Here is a 10151-nt window from a genome sequence, read left to right on the forward strand (position 1 = left end):
GCCAGTAGATCCTGTCTCTCAAAATACCTTCCAACAATTTACCCACCACAGATGTGAGGCTAACTGGCCTGTAGTTCCCAGGCTTTTCCCTGCAGCCCTTTTTAAACAAAGGCACAACGTTTGCCACTCTCAAACCTTCAGGCACGTCACCTGTGACTATCGATGATTCAAATATCTCGGCTAGGGGACCCACAATTTCCTTCCTCGCCTCCCACAACGTCCTGGAATATACTTCATCAGGTCCCACAGATTTATTTACCTTAATGCGCTTTAAGACTCCTTCTCTGTGGTATGTACAGTCCTCAAGACTGTATTTAATTCCCCAAGTGACCTAACAGCTATGCTTTTCTCAACAGTAAATACTGACGAGAAATACTCATTTAGGATCTCACCCATCTCTTGTGTATCCGCCCATAGATAACCTTGTTGATCCTTAAGAAGCCCTACTCTCTTGCTTGTTACCCTTTTGCCCTTTATGTATTTCATCTCTGATAAGGTTTCCTGCTTGTATTGTCTATTCACATGGCCAACCAGACAGTGGAAAAGGCGACACATATCCATGAAACAGAAGACACAGAAGATGGTTACACCCATTGTAAGGCCCTCTAGAGAGACCAGAAATCTAATATTTCAAGCGTTGGTCTAGTGGTACTATCGCTAGACTATTAATCCAGAAAGTGAGCGAATGTTCTGGGGACACTGGTTCAAATCCCACCATGGCATGGTGGAATTTGAATTCAATAAAAAAATTCTGGAATTAAGAATCTACTGATGACCATGAAACCATTGTCAATTGTCGGAAAAACCCATCTGGTTCACTAATGTCCTTTAGGGAAGGAAATCTTCTGTCCTTACCTGGTCTGACCTACTCCAGAGCCACAGAAATGTGGTTGACTCTCAACTGCCCTTGGGCAACTAGGAATGGACAATAAATGCTGGCCAGCCAGCAGCACCCCATGTCCCACAAATGAATAAAAATAATCTGAGGATTGTTACTTGCTTGCTAACCTATCCTAAATTTAAAAATTCTCATCCTTGTTTCTAAATCCCCTCATGGCCTTGATTAAGAGCGTCCTTGCTGAAGTGCAGCCTCCTTACACATTGTTCCCCACTGGGGTTGAGATTGGAGGATTGCTCCCCGAACACCCTAGGTAGATATGACCTCCTGCTGAGAGCCTATGTCCCCTTCTCGTCCTCCTCCCTCTTGCAGCAGCCTGTCCTACTCTGTTGGACCTCTGCTCATGGTTGCAGCCACGCTTGATTCCAAGAGAAAGTCTCTTAGGGCACACGTATTAATTTGCCCCTTAGTGTCCAAAGATGTGTGAATCTGGTGGATTAGCCATGGTAAATGCATGGGATTAGGGGTTGGAGTGCTAGGGTGGGATGCTTTTTTGGAGAGTTGGTGCAGACTCAGTGGGCTGGATGGCCTCGTTCTGCACTGTAGGGATTCTGTGTCAGAGAGGAGTTGGTTTGTGCAGAAGCCTCAAAGTCGGCCAAAGGTCCTCTACTTCCTGTCACACCACTCCCTGTAGGCCTTTGCAATTTAAAACAACTGCAAAAAGCACCAGAAGCATTCAGAATTGTAGCAAGAGCCAGAAGAAATCAGTCAAGTGGCTGATGATCTCTTTAAGCAGTTCTTGTTGCAGGTTTTTATTATTCAACTGTGCCAATGGTAATATGTCTGCTTTATGTACTTTCTGCAGTTGTTCATTGCCTGCATGCTAACCAACATGACGTCTGGTGCAATTCACACACACATACACTATTTTGTAGCTGTTATGCCTGTTTTCTATACAGCAGAGTATAGGAATGAGAAGGGCAGTGTATTGGAAGAGGCAGGTTTTGGGTGCAAGTCAATTAACAAGCACTACTGGCATCAAGTCAGCATTGCATCCCGATGTCTCTGACGATCTTCCTGTCTGGATATACTCCCGGTGTTGATACGCCCAATTTCTCCTCGAGTATTTCTTCACAATGCTTCAATGCACACAAGTCCAAAATATCATCTCACATGCTTAATTGATGCAACACATTGGATGTATACAAGAGGCATCTAGATTTTGCACTTGGGGCGAGTGGGCTTAAATGTTATGGGGAGGAACCAGAATTAGGCTATTGAGTTGGATGATCAGCCATCATCGTGATGAATGACAGAGCAAGCTCAAAGGGCCGAATGGCCTCCTCCTGCTCCTATACCACAGGAAGTAGTTGATGCCAAAATATTGAATGTAAAAACATCTTCATTTGGTGCACACATTAAATCAGCTGTGTTTAACACCAAATTGTAAAATACTACAGTGCAGAAGGAGGTTATTTGGCCCATCGAGTCTGCTGATAGAACATCTTATCGAGGCCCTATCACTATAACCCCACGTACTTACCTAGAATACCCTTACTTACATATCTTGGCACACTAAGGGACAATTTAGCACGGCCAATCAACCTATTGTGCACATTTTTGGATTGTGGGTGGAAATCGGAGTACCCAAAGGAATCCCACACCGACACAGGGAGAACGTGCAGGCTCCACACAGTTACCCAAGGCCAGATTGAACCCAGGTTCCTGGCTCTGAGAGGCAGTAGTGCTGACCACTGCGAAACATGGCGTTTGATCGTCAATTCATTTTTTGTGCCTACCAATAAGACAATTGCCATAACTCCCTCATCAATGCCATTACCAGGATTCACAGGTTAGGTAAAGTAGAAACTACATTACGTCCTTGAATTGATGCTGTAACATATGCAAGATTTACAGCTAGGAGATGTAATGGAATTAGTTATCTTTGATTGCCACATCATCAAAGGAGTTGCAGACCAGAAAGAATTCAAATGAGCATTGTTTTGGACACTGGCAAAATGATATGAGCAAGCAACTCAATAGACAGAGAGGAGTCACTGTTCACACGCTATCCATTTGATTAGCAATCCTGAAAAATACAATTTACTCTGAAAGGACCTCTTTGATCCTGTGTGACAGACCTGCCTCTGAAAACTCTGAATAATTGGGGAAAATGGTGTGTGTTTTCCTCATACCCCTAGTTCTTTAACAGTCTCAAAAAAAATTTGGAAAAGGCCACAGCATCTGTGGAAGACATCAAAGATTTGGTGCTTCAGTCTTGACAATCTTGAAATCTTGAAAGCCAAACAGCAAGAATTATAATCGAATCGGAAAAATAATAAAATACAAAAATATTGGGGGTGATTCTCAAAAGAAAATTCCAAGTGTCAAATCACAGTAAAAACTGGAGTAATCCCACCATGGGCAGGACATTCCGGCCACGCTTTCCTCAAAACCGGAAAATCCCACCCGAGATCAATGGATCTTTCTGTGGTCTGCCCCAACTGTTCCGATTCCTGTGGCGGGCCAAATGGGAAAATTCACTCCATATTGTTTTCTTTAACAATCTGGCAACTGCAGACTGCTGGGAGTGGAAGGTGAAGGCAAAAGCCACCCAAATATTATCTGTGGACAGTAGGGGAGAACGGAGGCACAAGATTATTTTGTTCATACATGGGATGTGGGCATCACTGACAAGGCCAACGTTTGTTGTCCATCCCTAATTGCCCTTGTACTGAATGGTTTGTGAAGCCATTGCCAAAGGCAAATATGAATCAGCTGTGTTTCTGTGTGTCTGGAGTCACATTTACGCCAAATTGAGTAAGGACAGCAGATTTCCCTCCCGAAAGGACACAATGGGCTGAAGGGCCTCTTTCTGTGCTGTAACCTTTCTGTTGTTCTAAGGACATTAGTGAACCTGATAGGTTTTTGCAACGATTGATGATAATTTCATGATTACCATTATTGATATTAGCTTTCGATTCCAAGAATTATAAATTGAATTTAAACTGCATCATCTGCGATGATGGTTTGAACCTGAGAACTACGCATAGGAGTAGGCCATTCAGCCCCTCAAGTCTGCTCTGCCATTTAATACAATCACGGCTGATCTCATCTTAGCCTCAACGTCGCTTTCCTGCTCATTCATCATAACCCTTACTAAATAAAAATCTGTCCACCTCTTTCTTAAATTTACTCAATGTCCCGCATCCACCACACTCTGGGGTAGTGAATTCCAGGCGCACAACCCTTTGAGAGAATTAATTTCTCCATATCCCTGTTTTAAATCTGCTACCCCTCATGAAAACTATAAACTCTTGTTCTAGATTGCCCCACAAGAGGAAACATCCTCCCCATGTCTACTTTGTCAATCCCCCCTCATCATCTTGTACACCTCAATTAGATCTCCTCTCATTCTTCTGAACTTCAGTCGGCCTGGCTAGTGAATATTCTTTTCATGAGGACCGTCTAAGACACTGGTAAGAGTTGCTTTTCCCTTCTCTCAGTAGTTGCATTGTTTCGAAGAACGTTGTTCATTTGACTACATCCCACCATGACTTAGAGCAGTGTGTCTTTAGCCAAGATGTATGTATTTAATACAGAACATGAAATATTTTCAAAAATATACATTTAAATTCTCTAACAGTGATTATATGTGTCTATATGTATACAGTACCTTTGTAAAATATATTCCAGGCACTTTGTGACTTCACTTTAAATTAATCTACCCTGATCTATTCGTCTTTTAGTCCCAGGTTATTCTGAACTTTCCTTACACCGCTCCCCCCCCCCCACCCCCACTCCGCTCCCTTAGCTGATGAATCAGTACTCCACTATGTTGAACACCACTTGGAGGAAGCACTGAGGGTGGCAAGGGCACAGAATGTACTCTGGGTGGGGAGTGGCTTGGTAGCACCACTACTAACCAAGCTACTGAGTTTTAAAGGACTTAGCTACTAGACTGGGTCTGCAGCAGGTGGTGAGGGAACCAACAAGAGGGAAAAACATACTTCATCTTCACCAACATGCTTGCTTGCAACTGCATCTGTCCATTACAGTTTGTTAGAAGTGAAAACTGCACAATCCTCGAGGAAACAAAATCTTGTCTTCACATTGAGGATACTCTCCATCTTGTTGTGTGGCACTATCACCAGTCTAAATGGGATAGATTTTGAGCTGATCTAGCAACTCAAAACTGGGCATCTCTGAGGCTGCGAGCCATCATCAGCAGCAGAATTGTATTCAACTACAAACTGTAACCTTATTGCCCTTATATCACCAGTGCTGCTACCAGGCCAGGGGAACCAACCCTGGTTTAATGAAGGGTGCAGGAGGGCATGCTAGGAGCAGCACTAGATGTACATAAAAAAGAGTTACCAACCTTGTGAAGCTATGACACAGGACTACTTACATGCCAAAAAGCAAAAGCAGCAAGCAATTGACAAAACTACGTGATCCTATAACCAATGGATCTGACCTAAGATAAAAGCAAACTATTGTGGATGCTGGAATCTCCTGTGAACTGCCTCCAATGCCATCATATCCTTCCTCAAGTAAGGAGGTCAAAACTGGACACAATACTCCAGGTGTGGTCTTGTTAATACCTTGTATAATTGTAACAACACTTCTCTACTTTTATACTCCAGTCCTTTTGCAATAAATGCCAAGATTCCATTTGCTTTTCTGATTATATACTGCATGCCCACTTTCTACGATTCATGCACAAGGACACACAGGTCCTTCTGCACTGATGCACTTTGAATTTGTTTCCAATTTAAATAATAATTTGCTCTTTTATTTTTCCAGCCTAAATGGATAACCTCATACTTACCCACATTAAAATTCCATCTGCCGGATACAGGCCAATATTCCTTGCCTATTGGCACAGTGACACAGTGGTTAGCACTGCTGCCTCACGGTGCCAGGGACCTGGGTTCAATTCCCAGCTTGGGTCATTGTCTGTGCAGAGTCTGCACATTCTCCCTGTGACTGCATGGGTTTCCTCCAAATGCTCTGGTTTCCTCCCACAGATCGAAAGACATGCTGGTTGGGTGCATTGGCCGTGCTAAAATCTCCTTCAGTGTACCGGAACATGCGCCAGAGTATGGTGACTAGGGGATTTTCACAGTAAGTTCATTGCAGTGTGAATGCAAGCCTACTTGCGACACTTATAAATAAACATTAAAACGATCAATATCTAACTGTAAACTCTTTATCTCCTATCGCAGCCTGCTTTCCCATCTATTTTAGTATCATCTGCTAATATTGCTATTTTTCCTATGCTATAGTTGACCCTCCGAATAATGAGATGGCAGTGACAGTGGATGGCCATCATTGCCAATGGCAGCAGTCTGGCTTCAAGGGCCTGGATACAGCACTGGAACAAGCTCAATGACCTCACATGTGTAGTCAAGGTCAGTGAATGCATATTCAAATACTCTACCTATCCTTATGGATAAACCGTTAATCTCACATACCATTCACCATCCCTCTTTGATTATATACACACAGGTCTCCAGCAAGCATAACCTCAGATCTCACAATCATTGCTCCCGGGTCACCCTCATGCACTGAGCGCTGCAACAAGCCTCAGACCCACATCTTACAAGTTGTACACACGGCCAGCTATTCAACCATGACAGCCCCATTGCCCAGGCACATTGTACCAAGCTCACTGACACACCTCGCTCTCCCTTGCTCGGGAGGTGGTGGATATAAACAAGCAGTGAAGCGAACTGGCTGGGAACAAGACTGGTTGCAAGCAATCTTCATCACCGAGGCAGTGGTCAGCAGTAGGAGGCTGAAATATGAGTTTGCGGCAGATGGAGAAATCCCAAGCTGGAATGAATTTGAAAATGAGCCACAAGTAGTTAGCACTGCTGCCTCACAGCACCAGGGGCCCAGGGTTTGATTCCCAACTTGGGTCTCCGTTTGTGTGGAGTTTGCACATTCTCCCCGTGTCTGCGTGGGTTTCCTCCGGGTGCTCCGGTTTCTTCCCACAATCCAAAGATGTGTGGGTTAGGTGAATTGGCCATGCTAAATTACCCCTTAGTGGCGGGGGGACTAGCTAGGATAAGTGTGTCGGGATAGGGCCTGGGTGGGATTGTAGTCGGTGCAGACTTGATGGGTCAAATGACCTTCTTTTACACTGTAGGATCCTATGATTCTAAGAAGGCAGAAATAACTGACAATCTCTGTCAAAGCTGACATTCATACAGACTTAACATAAACCCAACAGCACAATAACCCCTAACAGAGTAAATTCTAAATAATAACATTGTGGAAGATGATGCTGATCTAATTTCAGTGCTCAGGTGATGATTATAAACCACAGAAGCTCTATATTCATGGTTTACAATGCAATTTGAATTCCTTTATCAGATTGCCGACTTGTAATGGCTTCCAGGTATTCATTATTCTCTCAGTCACCTTCCTTTATATTAGTGATCAGTCCTGCCAAGGGATTTTATATTGGTTGTTTACTGTGCTGTGGAGCCTTGTAGCCAGCAGAAGTGATTAGGAGCCTCTCTTGATTGCTCCTTCGCAAGTTGAACACAAACAGATGGAATTTAGGCCTCATTTCATTTGATTCCCCAGAACCCGCTTTGCTACCCCAGGATGTCATTCTGAGACAGGAATCCAGCCACACTCCAACCTGACCACTGGCGTTTGCACTCTGCGATATTTCTGCGCTTGGTTTCGAGGTAGAGTTTCAAACTAGCAAAGAAATTGGACACGCACTCTGCAAGTGTGGGTTGTAAATATAAATATTTTAACGTGCTCATTCCGCTGTTGAAGCCAGGGTGGAAATATGTAAGTGAAATGGAGAAAAAAAGTGAATGTTGTATTTTGAAGTTGCTGCAGATGTTTAAGTGAAAATTTAGGTTCCAAAATGTGTGGTTTGTTGAGGGAAAGGGACATTGGATGATGTTATAAATGGACACTGTTAGTGCACAGGTTGGGTGGATTGTCCATGCTAAATTGACTGTTAGTGTCCAAAGATGTGCAGACTAGGTGGATTGTCCACGTTCAATTGTCCTTTAGTGTCCAAAGATGTTCAGGTTATGTGGATTGACCATGCTAAATTACGCTTAAACTGGACCAACTGACGGGCAACACGACAGCTCAGTGACTATCACTGTTTGCTATGCAGATACATGGACCTGGGTTGGATCTCCGACTTGGGTCGGTGTCTGTGGGAGTTTGCACATTCTCCCTGTGCTTGCGTGGGTTTTCTCCGGGTGCTCCGGTTTCCTCCCACAACCCAAAAACGTGCTTTTAAGCTGATTGGTGTTAACAAATTGTCCCTAAATTAGACCTCCCTCAATCTGGCACACATAAAGTTCTCTAAGTTTGCACACCTTTATTGTGGAGTCCAAGAGGCGTAGGCAAATGTCATAGGTAGAAGAAGGATTGGAATGAGGCGCTCACTGAATGTTAAGATGGCGGCGCGGGCTTGTTGGGCCGAAGGGCCTGTTTCCTGTGCTGTGTTGTTCTTTGTTCTTTGTAAATTGCCGCTTAGTGTCCAAAGATGTGCAGGTTACATGGATTAGCCATGGAAAATGCATAGCATTATGGGGATAGAGTTGGGGAGAGGGCATGGGAAAGGTGCTCTGTTGGATAGTCGATGTAGATTCAAGGGCCGAATGGCTTCCTTCAGCACTGTAGGGTTAAGACACACCAGATTTAAAATTGCATACAGATGATCTGGCATGATGTGGTGAGAAAAAGCAGCATTGAAAATAATTCCAAATAGGGAAACAGAGTGCAGATAGAGTATGGATGAAGGTGTCAATTTTCCATGTCTAACTTGTGAATAAGATATCCAGATGGGCTGTGCAAAGGAGGCAGCAAAGGAAAAGAGGACAACACATTGAAATGGAGAGTAAGCTTCCCAAAAATGACATAATATTATCTGTCATGGCAAGCAAAATATATTAGCGTGACCCAACCTTATCATATAAAATCCCTACAGTGCAGAAGGAGGCTATTTGGCCCACTGAGCCTACACTGACTCTCCAATAGAGCATCTTATCCAGGCCCAACCCCTTCCCTAACCCTGTAACCCCACGCATTTACAGTGCTAATCCCTCTAACCTACACACCTTGGGACACTAAGGGGCAATTTAATATGGCCAATACACCTAACCTGCACATCTTTGGACAAGGTTAGGTCTGTGTTAGTCAGGAGAAACTGAAGATGAATAGACCAGTTGATCTAATGGTTCTAGCAGAAATGATTGCCATCAAGGCAATAGTTTGGTATTTGGTAGGCTTTACATTAAAAAAAGACATTATTATTGGTGATTCATTCAAGGTAACTTCAGAAACCCAGTTAATTATGAAAATGCATTTCCTATTTTTTGCCTATTATTCATACTGTGAAATTGATAAAAATAGTTTCTGATGTGCTGTCAGCGTAAATGTAGAATTATAAAAGCACACAGGGGTGGGAGGGAACTGTTGCATAGTGGTATTGTCACTAGGCTAGTAATTCAGAGACCAGGCTCTAGCTGGGGACATGGGTTCAAATCCCACCATGGCAGCTGGTTTAATTTAAATTCAATCAGTATTAATCTTATTAAAATCTGGTATTGAAATTGGTGGCCATGAAACCATTGCTGGAAAAACTCACCTCATTCATTAATATCCTTTAAGGAAGGAAATCTGCCTCCCTCACCCAGTATGCTACGTGTGATTACAAGTTCACAGCAATGTTGACTCTCAACTGGTGGCTGAAATGACCTAGGGATGGACAACAATTGCTGGCCTTGCCAAGTAATACCCGTGTCACATGGCAGGAAAAGAAATCGTACAGGAGGCCATTCAGCCCAACTTGCCAGCATAGGCTCTTTAAAAGAGCTAGCCAACTTGTCCCATTCTTAGTCCTTCAAATGTTTTGCCTCCAAAATAATCAAACTTCCTTTTGAAAGATGTCACTGAACCTGCTTCCTTGTATATATCTGAAAAGTTTGTCTTTACGAACTCCTCCAGGTTTAAGTAAAAGGTCGAGGGAGAGAAATTTAAGGCAAAATGGGCCACTTTGTGACCTGGTGTCACAATGATGCCGCCCGCATTGCTCTCTGGTTACGTAGTGACTCTTATCAAGTATTAGTATATATTGCACTGACATTCCATGCTGTAACCTCACCCCCATAATATTTAATAACTAGCATGAAACAAAGTCCTGCTGTAAGAATCAAACTATGTATTCAGTCATGACTTTATTGCCACACCTACCTTCCAGTCTTTGGGTAATGTTTACTGGATATAGTTGTAAATTTATTACACTTTATGCACCATTGCAACATTA

This window comes from Carcharhinus amblyrhynchos, chromosome 8, assembly GCF_965287045.1.
Source record: "Carcharhinus amblyrhynchos chromosome 8, sCarAmb.v2.hapA, whole genome shotgun sequence".
NCBI classification, from domain to species: Eukaryota; Metazoa; Chordata; class Chondrichthyes; order Carcharhiniformes; family Carcharhinidae; genus Carcharhinus; species Carcharhinus amblyrhynchos.